Raw genomic sequence first — 10,436 nt, 5'->3', positions numbered from 1 at the left:
GTAGCTGGGACTCCAGGCGCCCACCACCAGGCCCGGTGAATTTTTTTTTTTTGTATTTTTAGTAGAGATGGTGTTTCACCATGTTAGCTAGGATGGTCTTGATCTCCTGACCTCGTGATCTGCCCACCTCGACCTCCCAAAGTGCTGGGATTACAGGCATGAGCCACGGCGCCTGGCCGAATTTTTATAAGCCATTTAAGAAAATAAGAGAAAATCTATTTCAGAGAATTGTTGGTAAGATATTCCTGTTTTCAGAGGAAAAAGCATTTTACACAACATCTTAATCATATGCTCATGTTGACTGAACTAGTAAAATCTAATAAAGCATTTTATTCCACAAACCATAAAACAAGAGGTTTGTGATTGTCTATGCATATCTACTGGGCATGCTCTATGTCACATGATCTTACCAGCCTAAGGTCCACAAAACTTAGCACCAGAGAATCTCAGAGTTGGAAAGGTTCCCATATGTACTGTCTATATTGTTTATACCACCCCAGCATTTCAAGGACTCTCCCCGACAGAAAGAGGGCCATCTTGCCTCCATGTGAACATAGTCAAGGCTGGAGGGTTTGAAAAAGGTCACCTGGTCTAGGCTCCACCAGGAGGCGTGACCACCTGGAACACCATCCACAGAGCTTTGGGAAAAGAGTCTGTTTTAGATGAGACCAATCTTCCTTATGTCTTCCTCGAAGCTCTCTACCTACCATCTACAAACCCCCTTTCTGTCTTTTATGGAGAATTTGTGTTCACTTTCCCTTGAATTACCAGCTACTAAGCTGCTGTCCAGACTGGTCTTTAATCTCCATTAAGTTGCCCTTATAACCTTTCTTCATAGTCCCTCAAGGCAATGTAATAGAAAATGGAACTGAGAGTCAGAAGAACAGGGTGAAACAAATTGCAAACTGGCTCTGTGACTCTGGGCAACAGCATAAATAACAATCACTACCTCGCCCCTCAACACTGCTATTTATTAACAACACACTACGGCCAAGTACTGTAGTAAACGTTTTACGTGTATTACGTTTTAAGTAGTTGTCACAGCAATCATAATTTGAGACAAGTTCTTTTTTTTTTTAATAACTCTGTATCGTTCCAATTTTAGTATATGTGCTGCCAAAGTGAGCATAAGCAAGTTGTATCATCCCTTTTTGCAGAGGAGAAAAGGGAGGTACGCAGAAGTTGGGCAAGTTGCTTGATCACATGTTTAGGAGGTGAAGGAGTTATGTTGCTTCGGTCACTTTTTTCTTATGTGACTCAGTTACCTTACTAGAAAATGGGTAGACTGGACTAAATGTCTTTTCCTCTCAGCTCCAGGGTTCTATAACTCTGTAATTTTCCTCTATCTTTGTCTTAAACCTAAATTACAAACTTGCTCTGAATCTTTTCAATGTTCAGAATTCCAAAAATCCAATTAATGCCAGGCACTATTAATATTTTGGACTGGATATTTTAGTTATGGGGGCCTGTCTTGTGCATCTGACTTGGCAAGCTTCGCAGCATCCCTGGCCTCTACCCACAAGATTCCAATAATCAAGACAACCAAGAATGACTCCCATCACTGCTAAATGTCTCCAGTTGACAGCCACTATATTAATGTACTCCCTAATCCTCGGATTATTTGTGCTGCTTTTCTTAGTCTTTGTTTCAATAATACAGAACAAAACAAAAACTACAGCTAAAAAATAATGTAAAGATTGCTGGATCTTGAACGTCACGGAAATAATTTCACATTTGTTCCTCTTTTAAAAAAGGTACAACTCCACATGTGTTCATTTCAACTTCTAGTCAACTCTCTATATACAAACTATGTATACACAGATAGAGATATCTGTATATGGGAAGAGAAATGACTGGCATTGGTGGGAGATGCATTAACAACCTGCCACAGCTCAGAAGAAGAGACTGTTAAGGTAAAAGTATAAATTAAAGGTATTTTGTTTATCTCTCTTGCATCTGTATATTTGGAAGCACCTTACTACAAAAGTCCCTGGTACAGTAAAACCACAAACCCATAAATCAAGGACTGAAAAAAAAAAAGCAAACTAATCTCAAAGGAAAGCTACTTTTAATTACACAAAGGTTTTACCTCTTTCTGAGGCAGCCTAGGCAGAAAAATAAAAGTGGATTATGGAGTCTTCATTATTCAAAGAAGCATACCAGACAGCCTTATTCCAAGCATCGAACAAAGCAGAACTCACTGAGATAGTCTAAGATGTTAAATGATATAATGATTGAAGTTGTGTTTTTAATTCAAAAAAACACAGAAGTACTCTTCAGACTTCCATTTCTCAAAATATAAATTATCAGTGAATGTGTCTCACACCATCACCCTGGCCATCTCTCTTCCTCACTACTCTGTAAGCTCCTTATGGGCAGAGTCCACTTCTAGGACAGCGTATACTCTGCACCTAGAACAAAGTAGCCATTCACTACATTTTTGCTGAAAGGAAGAAAGAAAGGAAGAAGCAAGGGAGTATAGAAGGAGTGGGTCTTTGCTTACCCTGTATTGATTCAAATGGTCCCTTTGCCAAACTTGACCATGTGTAATTCTAACCATATACTTATGTGGTTGACTGACAGCTTTTTTTTTTTCTGTTTTTGAGACAGAGTCCTGCTCTGTCGCCAGGCTGTAGTGCAGTGGCGCAATCTTGCTCACTGCAACCTCTGACTCCCTGGTTCAAGCGATTCTCCTGCCTCAGCCTCCTAAGTAGCTGGGATTTCAGGCACACGCCACCACACCCAGCTAATTTTGTGTTTTTAGTAGAGACAGGGTTTCACCATGTTGGCCAGGATGGTCTTGATCTCTTGACCTCGTGATCCTCCTGCCTTGGCCTCCCAAAGTGCTGGGATTACAGGCCTGAGTCACTGTACCTGTCATTTTTTTTTGTTTTTTTTTAACCATTCCACATCCATCACCTTTTCCTCAGGGGAACGAACCACTGTATCCCTCGCTCTCAATTTAAGTGCTTGTGTAGACCTGACTCCACACCCAGAGATAAGGAGAGGATGTATGACTCCAGTCTGAACAATCAGAGCATCGAATTCCCCTGGTAAAAGTCACTGGTTCAGGGAAGAGCACAGTCCAATTAGAAACCACAAGACTTAGCAGAACACTTGCTGGGGCTGAGAAAGCCGCACGTTTTCTGCTGTTCTGGAACTGAGGAGGATGTGGCCTTGGTGCTACTGACATCCATTTTGCCACCATGTAGAGAGCTTGAGAATGAAGGCATCACAAAGCAGAGTAGAGCCGAGAGATGAAGACAGGCCAGGTCCGACAGGCAGCATTATGATCCATGAATCCAGTTGTGCCTGAAGGAAACCAGATCTGACCGTAGACTTGCCAGGTAGGTGAGGGAATACATTCTATTTCTGCTTAAATAATTTGAATCAAGATTTCTGTCACTGGCAATAAGAAGCATACTACCTGACACAGCCCTTTGTTTTGTCCAACTCCCTGACTGGCCTCTGACCATCTGCAGCACCAACCAGTAGGGGTTCAATACGTGTCTGCTGGATGATTAACAAATCAATAAACAAACTTCTCTAAGAGCAGGAAGTCTAAGAGATATACTAAAAATAATACGCTATGGGTCTAGAAAACGGAAAGAGGACAGGACAACTATAAATACAAGGTCATGAGCGTAGATGAGCCAGATCAAGGATCAAGAGCAGTTTCAACAGGATTGTTGTTCTGTAGATTTGGGTCACCACAGGTCAAGTCCCATTGGCTGAAACATAACATTCTGCATGTATGAAAACACACATTTTCAGGAAACTCATGGATCAGAAAAATAAATAAATAAATAGAAAAGACATACTTAACTTGAATAGTCCGAATTTAACTCCTGACCCAGTAAAACACCCCCACCAAATATGGGCTAAGAACTTTGGCATCCTGGGTTGGTTTGTAGGTCAGAGATCATGGAGTTGAGGGTGACCCGAGAGAGCATGTGAAGGTGAGACTGAAAGGCAGTTGAAGAGTCCAATTAAGGCTTCAATTTTAAGAGACTGGACAGAGAAGCAGAGTCCAACTCTAAGGCACTGGCCCAAACCCAGACCTTCTGATAGCCTCTTGCTGCCTGAGGCGAAGGCTGGAGGGAGGTCATGAACTTGTAGGAACACAGCTGCAGGGAAAGCTTTATTGAGCTCCTGGGGCCATGGATGAAGGTAGAGAACTGGAGCCCACGGTCAAAGCTGGGCTGGCTTGGGTAGGTAGCCTATACGGAGGTCAAGGGTTCTGTCAAAATCAATGCTTCTGTTTATAGGGTATTGGCTCCATTATGTAGACAGGTAAATGGGAAAATGAGGAAGGGAGAAAACACTGACATGTAGGAATAGTCAATAGACAAAGAGAAGAAGCTTGGTTGTAAAGCTGAACAGGAAGCAAAGTCAGGAAAACGCTTTAAGAATGGTTACACAAATAAGAAGAAAACCACAAGGTCCCTTGCCTATCCCCAAAAGTGTATCAAAGATGATGAAATGATCAGTACCATTTCTTTCAGGTAGCAGAGCTACGAAGATAGAGACAGAGAAAAGATCTTCAGATCTGGTCAAGAGTAATAGAAACCTCAGAGATGGCTATTTCAGTGAGTCATTGGACCAAAATACAGGGCAGGGGAAAAGTAAGCATGCTGTGGGAGAGGGGAGCTCAGGTGTCAGCTGGATGGGCCAAGCAGGGCTGGGGAAAGGGTTTACAGAATGGAATGAATGATCTACATGTGAACATAAAGATCAGTGAGAACAAACTGATAGTGAAGGAGGAAATGATCATATAGAAAAGGGTGAGTTCTTTCAATACCAGGAGAAGAGTAAGTATTCAGAGTATCTGGTTCATGAGGTTGATTTGGGAAAAGTTGTACTTTCTGAGAATACGATAAAAGATAAAAATAGTGGCAAGGAAAGTTTGCCCTCTTTTAAATATTAATTTTTCATCTTAGTGTGAAAAATACAGATAAACACAAAAAGGAACACAATCCTTTTAATCTCACCAATCTTGACATTTTGGTGTATTCTCTTCTAACTTCTGTGTTTGTATATATTTATATTCTAATATAAAATATGTTCACATATGCACATTTGCAATTGTGAGAGCTTATACATAATATTAGTAAAGTTACTTTTAGTTATATTCATTTTTAAAATACTTTTTAAAAACCCATGGTTTTTAATGACTGCATATATTTAATCCTATGGATATCTCATAACTCATTTAACCATTCTCTTGTTAATGGAAATGGTTATTGTTGGAAATTTAGGTTGACTCCTTTTTTCATATTCTAAGTTATACGGTTATGAACATCTTTGTGTATAAATCTGTGATCCCTAGAGTTTTAGTTTTGCATTAAACTATATTCCAGAGTTCTTGCTGAGTGAGAGGTTAGAAGAAGCAGCTTTCAGGATTTAAGGAAGTTGTAGAAAGTTTAATACAACAATTATTATGGATCAGGAATGGACCATGTGGTTTTTTTGTTTGTTTGTTTTGTTCCTGTCTAGAATTTGTTTAAGCAATTTCCCAGTGTATGAGCTGTGGTTGCAGGCAGAGCCCCTTTCTCACAGCAGAAGTGAGATACTCCTTTCTAGGCCTCCTTACAGCTAACAGATGGGCCAGTGACTTGCCCAGCTATTTCTGCCTAGATCTGACCAGGAGCTACTGGTACAGAGGGGCAGGGCTGGAGGAGACTCTGTCCTGGTAGCAAAGGTGCTACTGGCAGGGGTTCAGCATCCAGTGCCACTGGTGCCAGCTGCAGTGCCCACTGTCCAGCAATAGTAGCAGCAGCATCTCCTGAAACCAGCTCTCTGGCCATAGAATTTCAGTCATGGTTCTGGCTGCTCAGCTCCCACTTTGTCCCTGCATATTTTCTAAGCCTGCTTAATTGACATTCCTGGTAATTCCAAGAGGTCTCAATAGCCTTCACTAAATCCTTTTTCTGTTTCAATCAGCCAGAGTAGACGTCTATAGTTTGCTATCAAGAATCCTAACTAGATGGGAGGAACAAAGATTTGAGAGCAGCAAGTGTAGAGACAGAGAGGGGCCGGATCACATCAGAGCAGTCACAGGATTTCCTCAGGCAGGGCTAAAGGCGCTGGACCATAGCCATTAGGAGTCAGACAGGGCAAAACATGGATGATGACTACACAGCAAAAAGAAGCTGGGAGAGTGCTCCAGGGTCTGGAAAGGATAAGCAAAAGGCCTTATCTAAGATACAAGGGCAAAAGCAGTGGGACAAAAGCCTCAGGCAACTAGACAGAGAAGAATCTGAGAGTAATCAAGGGAGTAAAGAAGAAAATGCAGTTGGAGTCAGGTGGTGTATAACATGCAGAGGTTACAGTCAGGGGACAGGAAGGCTGGGCTGAAGCCTGGGAAAGGCTGTGCTGAACATCAGCGATCAGTGGAGGTGGACAGCAGGAAGGAAAAGGCTGTGCAGCAGATGGGGATGACGTATTTGCTTGGCTCACATGATGGTACACAGTATTTCTTTTTTATGTTTATTTAATCATCTGAGGAGTAACAGTTAAACAGAAACATCTAAATATCAAGACTAACATTAAATCACCAAATAAATTCTAAACCCTCGAATCACTGACTATTTATGAACCTCAGGTCTCTTACAATTCTATTGGTGACAGAATTTTCAGAGATGTCATCATTGTGTATACAGCATTTTGGGGTCTACTTTTCCACGTATACAGCTACATCCATTCCGTGTTTCTCTACTGCGTGAACGTACCGCAGTCATCTAGCCACTTGCTGATTTCTCTTTATCCAGCATAGCTTTCATCTTCTTTTAAGCCATACCAAAAAGGTAAGCAAGTTATAAATTGTTTTCATTTAGGCAAATGCACCAATGTTTTAAGGATACTGAATTTATTGGCTCATCCTCAAATATTAGTTACTTGCATTTTGCTTGGTGAGAACTCAAAAAAACTTCCCAATTTAATCAAATAAATAACTGGGAAGAACAGTAAACGTTGGTTCTGTAGGCTCTTGCCCAATTGATAAGTTCCCTCTAACGCGCTCTATCGTTATTTGGTCTGGTCAGAATATTCCTGCTCGTTGTGCAGTCACATAATCCATCAAGAGGCTGAATAACATGGTGCTTATGCACCAAGGCTTTGCAATCATGCAGACCATGGTTGGCTGCTTAACAGCAATGTGACCTGGGACAGTTTACATACTCATGCTATGTCTCAGTTTCCCCTGTCATGAATTCATTCATTCAACAAATATTTTATTGAGCAAAGATAATATGACAGGTACTGTTCTGAGCATTAGGGATTTATTAGTGAACAAAAGTCCTAGCCCTTGTAAGGTTTACATTACCGTGGGTAGAAAGAAAATAATAGATATATAGTCATGTGTTGCTTAACAATGGGGATACTTTCTGCGAAATGCATTATTAGGTGATTTCGCTGTGTGTGCACATCACAGGGTGTACTTACAAAAATCTGGATGTTACACCTACGCTAAATTGTATAGCCTACTACTTCTCCTAGATCACAAACCTGCATAGCATGCTACTATACTGAATACTGTAGGCAACTGTAACACATGGTTAAATATTTGTATATCTAAACACTTCTAAACATAGAGAAAGTACAGTAAAAATACTGTATGAAAGACAGAAAATGGCACACCTGTATAGGGGACTTACCATGAATGGAGATTGTAGGCATGGAAGTTGCTCTAGGTGAGTCAGTGAGTGGTAAGTGTGAAGGCCCAGGACATTCCTGTACACTACTGTAGAACTTATGAACACTGTACACTTAGGCTATACTAAGTTTATTAAAAAATATTTGTTCTTTCTTCAATAATAAATTAACTTTAGCTTACTATAACTTTTTTTTACTTTATAGACTTTTAAATTTTTGAAAAAACTTTGACTTTTGTAGAAATATTTAGTTTAAAACACACATTGTACAGTTGAACAAAAAGATTTTTTATATCTTTTTTTTTTTTAAGTTTTAAGCCTTTTTCTTAAAAACTAAGACATAGACACACACATTACCCTAGGCCTACATAGCATCAGATCATCAACATCACTGTCATCCACCTCCACATCCACTGAAAGGTCTTCAGGGCCACTAACACGCATAGAGCTGTCATCTCCTATGAGAACAATGCCTTCTTCTGGAATACCTCCTGAAGGACCTGCCTGAAGCTGTTTTACAGTTAATGTATTTTTTTTTTTTTTACTAAGTAGAAAGAGTACACTCTGAAATAATGATAAAAAGCATAGTATAGTAAATAAACCAGTAACATAGTAATTTATTATCAAGTATTATACACTGTACGTAATTATATGTGCTATACTTTTACATGACTGGCAGTGTAGTAGGCTTGTTTACCAGTGCTACATTAGGACAACTATGATGTCACCAGGTGATCGGAATTTTTCAGCTCCATTATAATCTTACAGGACCACTATTGTTTGTCTGTTGTTGACTGAAAAGCAGGATAAGGGAATGGGGTGATATAGAAGACAAAGACTTTCCTGAGGAGGTGACTTACTCATAAGCAAGTATCTGATGAAGTAGTAGGGTATTCTGGGCAGAATCAGATACTGATTAGAGCAAGAGGCAGTAAAGAGGATGATGAATGAAGATTTTGTGGACTGACTCTAAGTTACTGAAGGCCAATGGAAGGGTTTTGGGGCTGAAGAGGAGGGGGAGCTTGAGACAGATTATAGCTAAATAGAAATATTATGCCAGGGTGAAACTGTATCTCAGGGTTCTGAACTTCTTGTAGTGAATAACCCAAACAGAGATGCAGGGCAAGACAGAATTGGCCCTGCCAGTTCTTAGTGGGAGGTGGAGAGTCAGTTCTAACATATTCTCTTCTTGGGAATTGGTAGTGGTAAAGTGGAGAATGTTAGGGATGGGGAATGCTAACCAAACCAGAAGCAAATGTAGCACAGGGGAAACGGTATCTGCTGGGGAGATTAAATAAGATAACACATGTAAAGCATTTAACACAGTGCTTGCTCCATGGTAATGCGTCAATAAATGGTAGCTATTATTATCCATCAAAGAGCAAAGTAATATACTTGTGGCATTTTTCAAACTTTAAGAGTACTGTGTGGAAGAAAGGCCTGAGCCTTATGAAACACATAGATGATGTGGGCTGTGCTAATCTTGTCCTCAAGTCCTGTTACTCTGTCACAGGCATAGCATTCACCTGGCATGACTCAGCCTACCCTTCAGGGGATACTGGATAATAGTAACCCAGCCATCCAATTTGGTCTCTTTGTCTTCCAGTCATATATATCACTTGGAGTAGATTGGGCAGGGCAAAAATTGAGGAAGGGTCCCAGAAAATACTGCTCTTGGTAATCAGGCTTCTTCTTTTTATATAAATATATATATTTAAATATTTATATATATATCAGGCTCCTTCTATCTTTACATAAATATATAAATATCTTTTAAATATATTTATATATATAAAGATATGTAAATATATAAAGATATTAAATATAAATATGTATAGATATTTCTATATCTTTATATATTTATATACATTTATATATGTTTATTTATAATTTATATATATTTATACATGTGTAAAGATAGAAGAAGCCTGATTACCAAGGGCAGTATTTTCTGGACTTCCACCAACAGTGGATGCCTAAAGGATTCCTGAGCTTCCCCTACTCGGGATCTGCAGTGACCTTGTAGTACAGTTCTTAGCCCGTGGCCAAATGGCCTTGAAGGTCTGTAGCCGTAACATAGTGAACAAGTCTGATGACATGATAAATAAGGCTGAGCTTGTCCATTTCAAAACAAGAGTTGTCAATTTTGCCCTTGTATGGGAAACTAGACTTCCCAGCCTACTTGTGATCATCCTGATTTTTGGGGTTTGGTCTGAGCTATAAGTAGTGCAGACATTCAGGCATCAGGCTCCAACATCCCCTCTACAACTTAGGGATGCCCAGCTTTGGTTTCAGTGCATATCAGTAGCATCCTACAGACTCAAGGGGCTATACAGTCTGCATGCTCCATGCATGTTGATGACTGCTTGCCTGACTGTAACTGCAGGGAAGGCAAAAGAGCTCAGAGGTTGTCAATGCCACACTGGGTTGGTATTTCATTTCCTTGCCCTGATGTTCCATCACGAAAAACAAATACATAAATAAAGACCTAAACATTTTTTTGGTTGGAATGGTCAGGCCATGCCTGCTTAGCATCATCACTACAGATCGTTATCAGGTTAACCAAACATTGTTTTCCCAACCTTCCTGGCGACTCCTACTTTCAGTTGAGGAAACCGAATCTTTTAGTTTTCCTGTTCTCTGGACCAAGGTGATGATTTCCTGGCTTCTTGATCTTTTTTTGTTTTCATTGTATTTTCAACTCTCTGAAATGTTTTCACAGAGGGCTTTAAACTCTACCAACCCAGTATTTTTTCCTTTTGTTTTCTCCACACACTGAAGTAA

The 10,436-nt window shown here is 40.0% G+C and overlaps 1 protein-coding gene across 2 annotated transcripts in view; it reads right to left on the bottom strand.

Annotated features, from left to right (window-relative positions):
* ALG14 (ALG14, UDP-N-acetylglucosaminyltransferase subunit) overlaps positions 1 to 10,436 on the bottom strand; it is a 105,383-nt gene that overhangs the window by 1,144 nt on the left and 93,803 nt on the right. The gene's annotated exons all lie outside the window — the stretch shown is intronic.

This window comes from Mandrillus leucophaeus, unplaced genomic scaffold (assembly GCF_000951045.1).
Source record: "Mandrillus leucophaeus isolate KB7577 unplaced genomic scaffold, Mleu.le_1.0 Scaffold397, whole genome shotgun sequence".
Classification (NCBI taxonomy): domain Eukaryota; kingdom Metazoa; phylum Chordata; class Mammalia; order Primates; family Cercopithecidae; genus Mandrillus; species Mandrillus leucophaeus.
This window is presented reverse-complemented; position numbering and strand designations above follow the sequence as displayed.